The sequence below is a fragment of the Heterocephalus glaber genome, unplaced genomic scaffold, assembly GCF_053883595.1.
Source record: "Heterocephalus glaber isolate CG9 unplaced genomic scaffold, H.glaber_assembly_v1.0 deba00001755, whole genome shotgun sequence".
Classification (NCBI taxonomy): domain Eukaryota; kingdom Metazoa; phylum Chordata; class Mammalia; order Rodentia; family Bathyergidae; genus Heterocephalus; species Heterocephalus glaber.
This window is the reverse complement of record NW_028258453.1, coordinates 6,335,978-6,347,661: the sequence shown is the minus strand read 5'-3', so window position 1 is coordinate 6,347,661 and position 11,684 is coordinate 6,335,978. Positions and strand designations below refer to the sequence as shown.

General features: G+C 40.8%; 1 pseudogene; it reads left to right on the top strand.

Moving 5' to 3' along the window:
• Nucleotides 1–5,271: 5,271 nt before the first annotated feature.
• LOC101713449 (rho-related GTP-binding protein RhoQ pseudogene) lies at nucleotides 5,272–6,842 on the top strand (annotated as a pseudogene).
• The last annotated feature ends 4,842 nt before the right edge of the window (nucleotides 6,843–11,684 follow it).

Below are 11,684 nucleotides of genomic sequence, written 5' to 3'. Positions count from 1 at the left end.
TGAGACTCTTGTTTTTTCCTGTTTTATTATTATTATTATTATTTTTACATTATACAGTGAAACACATACATGAGCTCATATTTTCAGCTGCTTTTTGTAATCAGGTCTCTTGGGATATTTGCACATATCCTGGAGACTTCCTTTGTCACTAATAATAGCTGATATTTTCACTGTATGTTACCACTATTTTTATGTTTTTCTATTTTTTTATTGTTACAAAACATTGTGATAAAATATACTCTGTCTACCATTCCTGAGTATACAGTTCAGTGTATTAAGTATAATCATAGAGTTGTCAACAATCACCATCACTACCAAAACTTTCATTTTGCAAAGCTAAAATTTCATGCCCATTAAGTAATAACTCCCCATTTTACCCTATGCCTATGCCCTAGAAACCACCATTCTGCTTTTCTCTTTCTATGATACTATTCTAAATACCTCATATTAGTGGAATCATGCAGTATTTGTCTTTTTGTGAATTATTTCATTTAGTATATAATGTCCTCAAGGTTCATCCATATTGTATTATGTGCCAGGATTTCCTTCCTTTTTAAGGCTGAATCATATTCCATGCTATGTATGAACCACATAGAATGCCAGAGTCTGCATTTAACCACTGTGCTGCCTTGTGTGATGTGTGAAATAAATAAGAAGGGAAATTAGTCACTGATAAGGTGAGGATACTATGGGTATGGGAAATTTAAGATGGCAGCCAGGTACCATGGGGTAGGGTGGCTTTTCCTTCAATAAAAGACAAAGGAGGAAGAGCATGGGTGGATATGCTGATTATGTGGCACCTATGAATTGAACCGCACACACTCAGGAGGAAGGCACTATACAGGATGTACAAGAATATGTGAGAGCTTCAAGAGCCATCTTAGAACTCTTTACACTATACATACAACTTCAAAAAGTAGAAAGCTACATCAGAGAAATAATGCAAAGAAATACACAAGGAATTCAGAGGCATTCAGTGGCCAGAGTTGATGAGAACCATACAGTGGAGGAGAAAGCCCCTCTGAAAGAGGATGAGGAAAGACTCTAGTAGGGAACCACCTATGGAATGATGCCAATTGATATATACACTGGGGGAGACTGCCATTCACCATGCCAGGCCAGTTGAGCCAGAACATGGAACTAAAGAGAGCAATGAGAAAGGATTTCCAGAGAAAAATCCTAATAAGAAGTGCAAGGACAGTTTCATTGCAAAACTTCCCCACCTTAAGAGCTTTTAGAACAAATACAATCTTCACAAACCTATGCCACTCCTTTTTAATTGAGTGCTCAAATTAAGATCACCTTTAGATTCACAGATCAGTAAAAGTCTCAAGACAATCCAATCTCCTCTTTTGTAACATCAAAGAAAGATAAGATCCCTTGGCTGGTATGTGTGCTCCGTCTTTCTGCATGTCTCTGCTCACTCATGACTAAGGCTGAGCTTCTTGGAACAGCACACAAAACCCTTCCTGATGGGAATCCTGCCAACCTTTTCAGTGCATTTGCCCACCTCCTGCCCTGACCCTGCATGTCAGCCTCAGAGTAACTTGCACATTTATCATGCTTTTGCCCCTCACACTTCCTCTTCCCACATCTCACCTTCTTTCCATGTGCTGATGTGCCACTTAAATAGGCATCAGCTCAAAGGCCCTGGCAGGCCTCTGCTTGCCAGGGTCTCTGGCTGGCCTACCCTGGCTCACATTCCCCACCTTGACAGAGGGAGAAGGTGGAGTGGGGACCTTACAGCAGCTTCTCTGACAGCTCAGTCACCCCAAAGGTCAGGCCTGCTGTAGCATCTCCCCTCTGTTCTCATGGCTGCTATTGAAAACATCACTGATCCAAGCAACTCTATACCTCTGATGATTCTTAAGAAAGTTGTTTCTACTTACATATTTCATTGACTCTGTAATTCTAGATTATACATTATTGAATTATCACGTAGTGGTCCATAAACTTTTAAAAAACTGGAGTTAAAAACTAAACTGAGAATAAGTGACATGGGTGTTCACAAAAATAAAGAAATAAGAGTGTTAAGCCGCACACAGTGATGATGCCTATAGTCCGAGCTACTTCGGACACTAAGGCAGGTGGGTCACTTGAACAAAGGTTCGCCTGGTGTGGGGGGAGACTGAGAGAGGAATGATAGTTGGGTGTGGTGATGCACTCCTCTAATCCCAGCACTCTGGAAGGCTGAGGCAGGAGGATCACAAGTTTGTGCCCTTCCTAGGCAATTTGGGGACTTATATTTTATATTCAAAAATATAAAAGAGACTGGAGATATAGCAATATAACTCAGTGAAGGCCTTAGGGTCAATCATCAGTATGGCAAAAAAAAAAAAAAAGAGTGTTAGGCTAAAATGCAAGAATCTATGTTTTTCTCAATTATTTCTTTCATTGTTTTTCATCCTTGACTGTGTAGGATTCTGTTAGAGAGCCTATGGTTATGGTTACTTGTGTGTATGTATATGTGTGTCTTCATGTGTGTGTTTTAGGGAGAGAAACATTTCCTTGACCTCTTACCTAGTGTCCCATTTCTCCTTCCCAAGTGCTCAGCTGTATAGCCTCACTGCCTACTGTAGGTCTCACAAGCTTATTCTCCTCTCAATGAACCAGGACCCTTTAGGAAGATGAAAATTCCTCCCAGAGTCCAGGAGAGCAAAAGATGACCCTGAGACATTGTGTGGTCCTTGTCAGAGATCAAAGGTGTATTCAGACCTTTGGGTAGAATGATCAGCCTGGGAAGAGAGGCCACTGGTGACCAAGTGGTGACACTGTCTCAATGAGAAACTGGTGTCTGTAATTAGCTGGAGCCATTTGAGCCTATGGAATCCCCTAAGTGTGCACTGCCCCTTACAGAGAGTGAACAGCAAGGGCCCCAGAACAGTGGTTCTCAAGCTGTTGTGTGTGTTCAACTGTCCTGGGGAATTGGGCAGGGGCTGGCCTATTCTCACTCACTGGATCTGGGATGGGGCCTGAAGCTCTGCATTTCTACCAGTGTTCTTGATGATGCCCACACAGCTAGTCCAAAGACCTTGCTTAAGTAGCAAAGAGCTAGAGCAGTGTTTCTCAACCTTGGCCCTACTGACATGTTGGACCTTCTTCATTGTGATGGGCTTTCTCATCTATCATAAGATGTTTAACAGCATCCAGAGTCTCCGCTCCCTAAATGCCAGTAAAACACACACACACACATACACACACACACACACACACGCCTGAGTAGTAACAACCAGAAATGTTTCCTAACATTATCAAATGTCCCCTGGATGACCAATATTCTAGTTTACCTAGAACTCAGGAGTTCTCCAGGAAAGCCATTCAGTATTAAAACCAGTGAAGTCTTGGGCAAACCAGGACAATTGGTCATCTTACTTGGGGCCAAAATTGCCTCCCTTTGAAAGACACTGTGCTAGCCACTATGCTACACTTTCTAACATGGGTTAATTGGTAGCTTCTTTTACAAGTGATCATTTTCTTTTTGTAAAAAATATGGTCAGGTCTTGAGGAAAACATTTGTTGGGTGCGATAATGAAGTGCTATAATTTGCACAACCAGTTCCTCTCTTCAGGTAGTTACTATGGCAATGGAAAGGCAAGTTGCTTTATTTTCTGCCTGAGTTTCAAGAATATTTTCCTTTAAGAAATTACACTTAATGGGTTATTAGTAGAAATGATTAAATCTTAGGTCAGAGATGTGTTAGAGGAATAGATATAAATGGCTTTAGACATGGACTTTACTAGGGAGGGTGTTATGTCCACATTTGTCTTAGTTACTTTTCTCTCATTGCTGAGACTAAATACCCAACACCCAAAGTTAAAGGAGGAAAGGTTTATTTAGCTCACAGTTTGAAGAAGTTTCAGTCCATAATTGGCTGGCTCCATGGCAGGGTGCCATGGCAGACAGGCATCACAGAGGAGACACAGTTCATGGTGGGCAGAAGGTAGCAAAGCAACAAGGAATGACCACAGCTCTTTCTATCCCTTGTGTCTTATCCAGACTACATAGGGTGTATAGCACTCACACCCTTAATCCTAGTGCCCTTGAGCCTAGCATTGCACCATGAATCAATCCCAGTGTCACACACTCTAGATCCAGCCACCTCTGAAAAGGCCCCACTTATCCCTGCATGAGGCTTTAGGGGTACATCTAGACACAGACCATAACAACAAACCAGAAGGGTATGAAGCTTATTACTTATATAACAGGCTTTGGGGGAAGAGAAAGACAGCCATCCCAAGCTGGCCAGAAAATGGCTTGAGATTAGTCACAGAAAGGAGACTAGCTTTGGGTTGTATTTGGTAGGAGGTGGACCCAGGTAGGAGGTCCTGCTCACAAGAAGGAGCTTTATGGCTGAGGGTAAACCCATGACACTGACTCTGATCCACTGAAGCCTTTAGTAAAGTTCTCACAGGATGTGCTAAGTCATCACTTACAAGTTATACTACATAGGGTGGTATACAGCCAGACTTTCCAGAGTTGCTGGCAAAGATGAAGGATTTTAAAATCACAAAAAGAACTACACATCAAAAGGGATTGATCTTTGGTATGAAACGCTGGTTCAACATTTGAAAACCAATTAGTAGTTTCCATCAAATCAACAGGCTAAAAAAGAAAAATTACACGATCATATCATTTGAAGCAAAAAGATTTGACAAATCTAATACCACTTCACCTATGATAAAAACTTTCAGTAAACTCGTAATTTCCTCAAGTTGATAAGGAATATTTATGAAAAACCTACAGCTAACATTATTCTTAATGATAAAAAACTAGCACCTTCTCCACTAAAATCATGAACAAAGCAAGAACATCCCCTTTCATCACTCTTTCAACAGCATAGTGGAAATCACAGCTAGTAAAATAAGGCAAAAATGAATATAAAAAGTATACACATTGGAGAGGAAAAAGTAAAATTGTCTTTGCTTAAAATATTGTAGGGCTGGGGCCCTCCCCGCGGCCGCCCTCCGCAAAGTTGTCGTCTACCCCGGGCCGGCCGGTCTTATGATCCGGCTGAGTCTCCCGGGGAGGCCGGGCCGCGGAGAGGGCGCGGGCGCCGGGGACAGGGACCGGCGAGGGGACCCGGGCGGCAGCGACCGAGGCGGAGGCAGCGGCGGATGCTCTCCGAGCCCGTCGCCCCCTGCCCTCCCCTCCGGCAGGGGGCGCCGCTGCATGGGACCGGGGGGACAGCGGCGGCGCCCCCCCCCCCCCCCCCCCAGGCGCGCTGGGGCTGAGCCCGGCCGGCGCGGGGGCGCGCGGGGACCATGCCCGGAGGCCGCCGGCCGCAACATGGCTCACAAGCCCGGCGCGCTGATGCTCAAGTGCGTGGTGGTGGGCGACGGCGCGGTGGGCAAGACGTGCCTGCTCATGAGCTACGCCAACGACGCCTTCCCCGAGGAGTACGTGCCCACCGTCTTCGACCACTACGCCGTCAGCGTCACTGTGGGGGCCAAGCAGTACCTCCTGGGACTCTAAGACACGGCGGGGCAGGAAGACTATGATCATCTGAGGCCTTTATCCTATCCAATGACTGATGTCTTCCTCATATGCTTCTCCGTGGTCAATCCAGCCTCATTTCAAAATGTGAAAGAAGAGTGGGTACCGGAACTTAAGGAATATGCCCCAAATGTACCCTTTTTATTAATAGGAACGCAGATTGATCTCCGGGATGACCCCAAAACTTCAGCGAGACTGAATGATATGAAAGAAAAACCTATATGTGTGGAACAAGGACAGAAACTAGCAAAAGAGATAGGAGCATGCTGCTATGTGGAATGTTCAGCTTTAACCCAGAAGGGATTGAAGATTGTTTTTGATGAGGCTATCATAGCCATTTTAACTCCAAAGAAACATACAGTTAAAAAAAGAATAGGATCAAGATGTATAAACTGTTGTTTGATTACGTGAAAAACTTCAGTGGCCAAGAAAACTGTCAATTTCTCTCAGAAAGCTTATGAAATGCTACAGCGATACCCAGACCTCTGATAATGAAGCAGTTTCAAACTTGAAAGAAAACAAAAACCTGTCCTCAGAATTCTATGAAGTTCATTAAGAATGTTCCTTAAAGGTCTAAGAAGCAGCAAACAGAATCTGAAGCCACAATCTGTTATAAATACTTTATTTCAACTAGAAGGTACAATCTCTCAGGGTTTTCATAGTTCAAAAAGCTACAATCACATCATGTTGAAACTACATTAAAAAAAAAACAACAGTGCTGTAAATGGAACTGCTTGGCTTTGACCATATACACTTCTGCACAGCCCTTACAGAGTCTGCACAAAGAAATATCTTCTCCCTTTGCTCCAGTTAATTGTTCTTGTTTGTAAGTTGCTTTCTATTCCAGTATATCCAGAGTGGTGAAATAACAAGGCCAGCCACGTAGCCAAAGGTTGCTCCAAGTGTACAGGAGATGGGCCATACCTGAAGAGAGAATGTATGAGATCAAAAGCGAAAAGACATTTATTATATTACCTGAGCACAAGTTAAATGTAAACTAAATATTTCTATATTAAAGCTTAATATGCTTTCTTAAAGAATGCCAAAAGTGTAATAAGGTCATAACTGCATTTATCATCAACACTAAAAATGTACACATTTTAGTTAATGTGCATTAAACTGTAACAAGGCTTCTGACAATTGTAGATTTAGTTTGATGCTCCCCAAATTGCATGAGATACATGCTAAATTACAAATTAAAATTTTGGGTCAGACTTCGCCATAATCATGGACTCAGTTTAGCTCTCTGAATTACCTGGTAATTTTTTAAAAATTCCCACACTGGCTGTGTACATCAAATGATGAGAACTGTGTATGCTGACCAAAACACAAGAGAAAGTTGATTTCTGTTAAAGGGGCAAGACCTAGAATCTAAGCATGTTACATGGAATTTAAAACAGAGCAGCTGCTTCTGTAATAAAACTGTTGTCACCTTTCAGATACAGATATTGCAACTATAGCAAAAGTTATAGAACCACAGCTTATGTACACTCTCAGAATGTAAGTTAAACAGAATACTACTGGCTTCCAAATACCTATTCTCTCCAGTTGTATTACATTTCACAATATTCCATTAAGCCAGAAGTAGATAATGTTGATTTAATTAATCCCGGGGCAGTAACTATTTGTCCCAAGGTGAAAGGCTCTGCTTAAAAAAAAAAAAAAAGGAAACATTTTTCATGTTCATCTGTAAAGCTCATGTGGTACTGGAGCCATTTCTTTTTTCTTTTTCTTTTTTTTTTTTTTTGATTCCGGGGATCGAACTCAGGTCCTTGCGCTTAGGAGCCATTTCTCATCATCATCATCTGAGGGACAGGCCTTAGGACTGTGTTGGAGGTGAACATTCTTAATAACTGGTCCTGTTACCTAATCTACCTTCTTTGTTTGGTCTGCTGTGGATCTGCCATGTTCCAGATGCCACACAACAGACAGTAGTGCTAGACAAAGTGGAGCCACCTAATGCAGTTTAGACATGCATAATCTAATCCACAATTTCCCCTAGCCTTCCTTACATTTAACTTGCTGTTGCCTAAATTATGATTTGGTTTTGGTAGGCTTCTGTTAATTTTTATGATTTGTACTTACAGCTATGTGAATTGCACAGATTGGGTAATGGAACACTAAACATTTATACTTGAAAATGACAGCCTTAAATGCTTATATCAGTCACAAATCTAGGATGTACTGTCTTTGTATGTGAGCTTTGTAGAGATTTTTTAAAATACAAGCATCATCTTCCCCATTGAAGAGTGGAGAGTCTACTGGATAACTAGTCAGAAGCTTTCTCTCAGAACTGGACATTGGATATCTTCCTTCTCTCAAGAAATGGTGGTTCACACTATCATGGCCTTATGTATGGTAAAATGGAATCTTCTGTAACTTTCTCATTTAATTGTGGTCTATTTTTAGGTAGACTTGAAGGAATTGTATAAATCAGTTAACATATTATCTGAGTTGTCCAACACAGGGTATAAGGGAATTAAGACAGTAAAGTATTATACATTTCCTAGTTGCCTTTGGGAATTTGATGGGGATTTTTTTTTTCAAATTTACATCTTTGAAACCCTTCACACTTGGGTTACTAGGCAATGAAAATTAAAATCTAGAATTTGTCCTGCCCTAAGAGATGGATTAGGAATCTGGAAACACAAACTGGTGTCACCTGCTTCTTGACTGGGCCTCAGTTTCCTCACCTTACAGTATGGAAGGTAGAAGAGACGATCTCCAGTGTCTCTCCCATCTATCAGTTCTTAGTGTCTTCTTTCCTGATCACAGTAATCGTTGTTGGATACCACCTTCTCCAGATGGTAAAGATCATGTACACAGACTTTCAGAACTCTAAGGGAAGATGATTGTATTATCTGAACCTGGGGTGCGTTAAGTGCTCTACTGACCTTGATGGGGTTTGGAGTTTGTCATTGCTTATTCAGAGCTTTTTAATTGCTTTAGTTATTTAGTGTTTCTTTTTGCAATCCTTCCTGCTACTTAAACTAAAAACCAAAGATTTGTTTTCTATTCATAAGCAGATTGTAGAAAAATTGCCTTACTTTCAGAGACATGTTTTTTCATTAAAGGCTTAGGTTTTAATAGAAATTCAGATGAATCTCTGGAATCACTCTTTCAAACTAGTAAACTATTTGGGAAATAAAATACACTTCAAAAATACTTTATTGCCATGAATTTTGCTAGTAAATGCAAATATATTGCTTCTAATAAGGTCATGTATGAAAGAACTTAAAAGAGATTTGTAGTTAATCTGTTTTTGCATATAGTGAATTAGTTCTAAAGTTCTTAAAAATGATTTTAGGGACTCCTTAAAATCTTATTTAATACTTTGCTAATTTACACCCTTATTTTATCTCTATAGGTACATTTTAGGTTAGCCATGTTGAAAAATATTTCCAGTAAGTAAGCTTGAATTAATGGTATTTGTCATGAATTATCTTAGTTAGAGACTGCTTCTGTTTGATTTTTAATTATCTTAAATACCAAATTAAATACTGGTTTGTTGATTGTTGCTTTTAAAGTGATTGTTACTTTTAACAGTGTCCCTTAACACACGGGTTTACAAATAAAATGATATGCATAGTTTACTATCTATGTAAAGTACTGAAAAAATAAAAAATAAAAATAAAAATAAATTATTGTAGGGCTGGGGATTTAGCTCAGTGGTTCCGCTGCCTGCCTCGCAAGCGCAAGGACCCAAGTTTGATCCCCGGTACCAAAAAAAAAAAATGTAATTGTCTATGTAGGAAATAGGAACAAACAAGCAGAAAGCCTCCTGGAAGTAAGAAGCAATTATAGCAGAGTTATAGGACAGAAGCGCAAAACAAAAATCAATCATTTTCCTGTGTACAAGGATAATCAAGTGTAAGCTGAAATGAAAAGCAACACCATTCTGTGGGGGAGGGTTTGGAGACAGGGTCTCACTTTGTAGCCCAGGCTGGCCTCGAACTCAAGGTGATCTTCTTCTCTCAGCCTGTCCAGTGCTGAGATCACAGGTGTGTGCCACCACACCCAGCCCAGCAACACTATGTTAACACCTTCAAAAAAGAAATGCTTAGGTATAAGTCTAAAATACATATGTACAATCTAAATGCATATGAATATATTATCTATGAAAATTATAAGATTTGAATGAAATCAAGGAACTAAAGAAATAGAGGGCCAGGGATTTAGCTCAGTGGCACTGTGCCTGCCTTGGAAATGCAAGGTCCTGAGTTCAATCCTTGGTACTGCAAAAAAACAAAAAAAGGAACTAAAGAAATAGAGATACTCCATTTTCATGGATAGGCTCAGTCCAAGATATGAACATAAAATACAGTGAATGCTTTAAAATTTTTTTAGAATTTATTACAGTAGAAGACATATTGCCATTAATCACCTTCAAAATACTCCCACTCACTTTGAGCACACTTATGCATCACTTCTGGAAGTTCTCTTTCTTGAGTGACTTCAGTTGCCCTGTGGTGGCTGTCCTGAAGTCCTGAATTGATTCAAAACACTCACCTTTCCTGGTCATTTTGACTTTGGGAAGAGCCAGAACTGGCACAGCACCAGATCCAGTGACTATGGGGGATGAAGACACACCATAGTGTTTTTATGATCCTGCCTGTCCACTGGCAGGCACTTGGCAGCAGAATTTATGTATTTTTATCACACCTGTAAAGACACTTGATAACAATAAAAATTATAAATATTTATGATGTTCAACATTAGACTGAGGTAAAGCAGAACATCAGGGCAGAAGGTCATGCTAGAGCAAAGCTGCTCATTCCACGGCAACCTAGAAGGAGAGAGAGATGGAAATGGGCTGAGAGGAAGAGGGAAGAGATAAATTATGGCCCAAGTTCACGCCCTCAGGACCCATTCCCTTCAATTAGGCCCCACCTTCTAACCTTCCATTTCTTCCCTGTAATGCCATCAAATTCTGGTCTCATCAGGGGATTCATCCACTGGAGAAGTTAGAACCTTCCTGATCCAATCACCTCTGAAAGCCCCAACTCTGTACACAGAAGAATTTAGAGGGAGGTTTTAGACCTAAACCATAACACATATGAAAAATTCTCAACATTCTTAGTCTGTGTTAGCCAACCTGGCTCCATCTTGTGCCTCAGTGCCATTTTGTACCTGTGCTTGAACAAAGTGCTTGCACATGAACAAAGCACCCAAAAGCCCCACATCCCGCTTGGTGGTAAACTTGCTGCAGTTGCAGGATGTTTTGTAGCTCTACTAGTGTGTGTGAAACTTCCTTGTGCTCCCCCCGCTCCACTAACCTGGTATGGTTCTGCTTCTGTAAGATTCTGCTTGCTCCCCACTGAACCCTCCCCAACTTAAAGCATGATTTGAAAGGAGAAATCAAACTGCTTCCCATTGCCGAGGAAACTTCTGGGCACTAGCCCCTTCTTGGCTGCTGGCTATAATAAACAGACTCGAATCTGCCACAGAGTGTGGCACATCTCTATTGTTTGAACTTACTCATCCACAACAAGACAACAAGGAAATGTGAATCAAAACCACACTAGAATGGCTGTAATCAAAAAAAGCGAACAACAAAAAATATATATATATATGCATATAAAAATATTTTGTAAGCTATACAATGTATGTTTTAAGCTAAGCATTATTACACAAATCAAAAAGTTTTTATAAAGTAAGTCTACAAAGTAACAGAGTTACAGTAAGCAAATATTAATTTATTACTGAAAAAAGGAAAATGTTTTTTTTTCACTTTTCTTTTTTGGTACCAGGAATCGAACCCAGGGCCTCACACTTGCTGGGCAGGCTCTGCGCCACTGAGCTACATCCCCGGCCCAGAAAATACTTTTTGATGAGTGCAGCATAGCCCAGGCATAGAGTCTTTATAAAATCTGCAGGCATGGACCATCGTGCCCTGGCCCTTTGCAACCATTCATGGCTCACTCTCTGGCCCATCCAGAGCAACTCCCCATCCTGCAGCTCCATGTCTTCTAAGTACCTTACACAGGCATACACTTTTTTTTTAATCTTTTATACTTTGTTTTTACTATACCTTTTCCACAGTTAAACACACAAACTCTTACTACTATGATAAATGCCTATGGCATTCAGAAGGGTACCATGCCAGACAGTTCTGTGTCATATCACCCAACTGTGTAGTGAGTTACTTCATCTAGGTTCATTGAGGCCATTCTAAGATGTTCATACAAGGA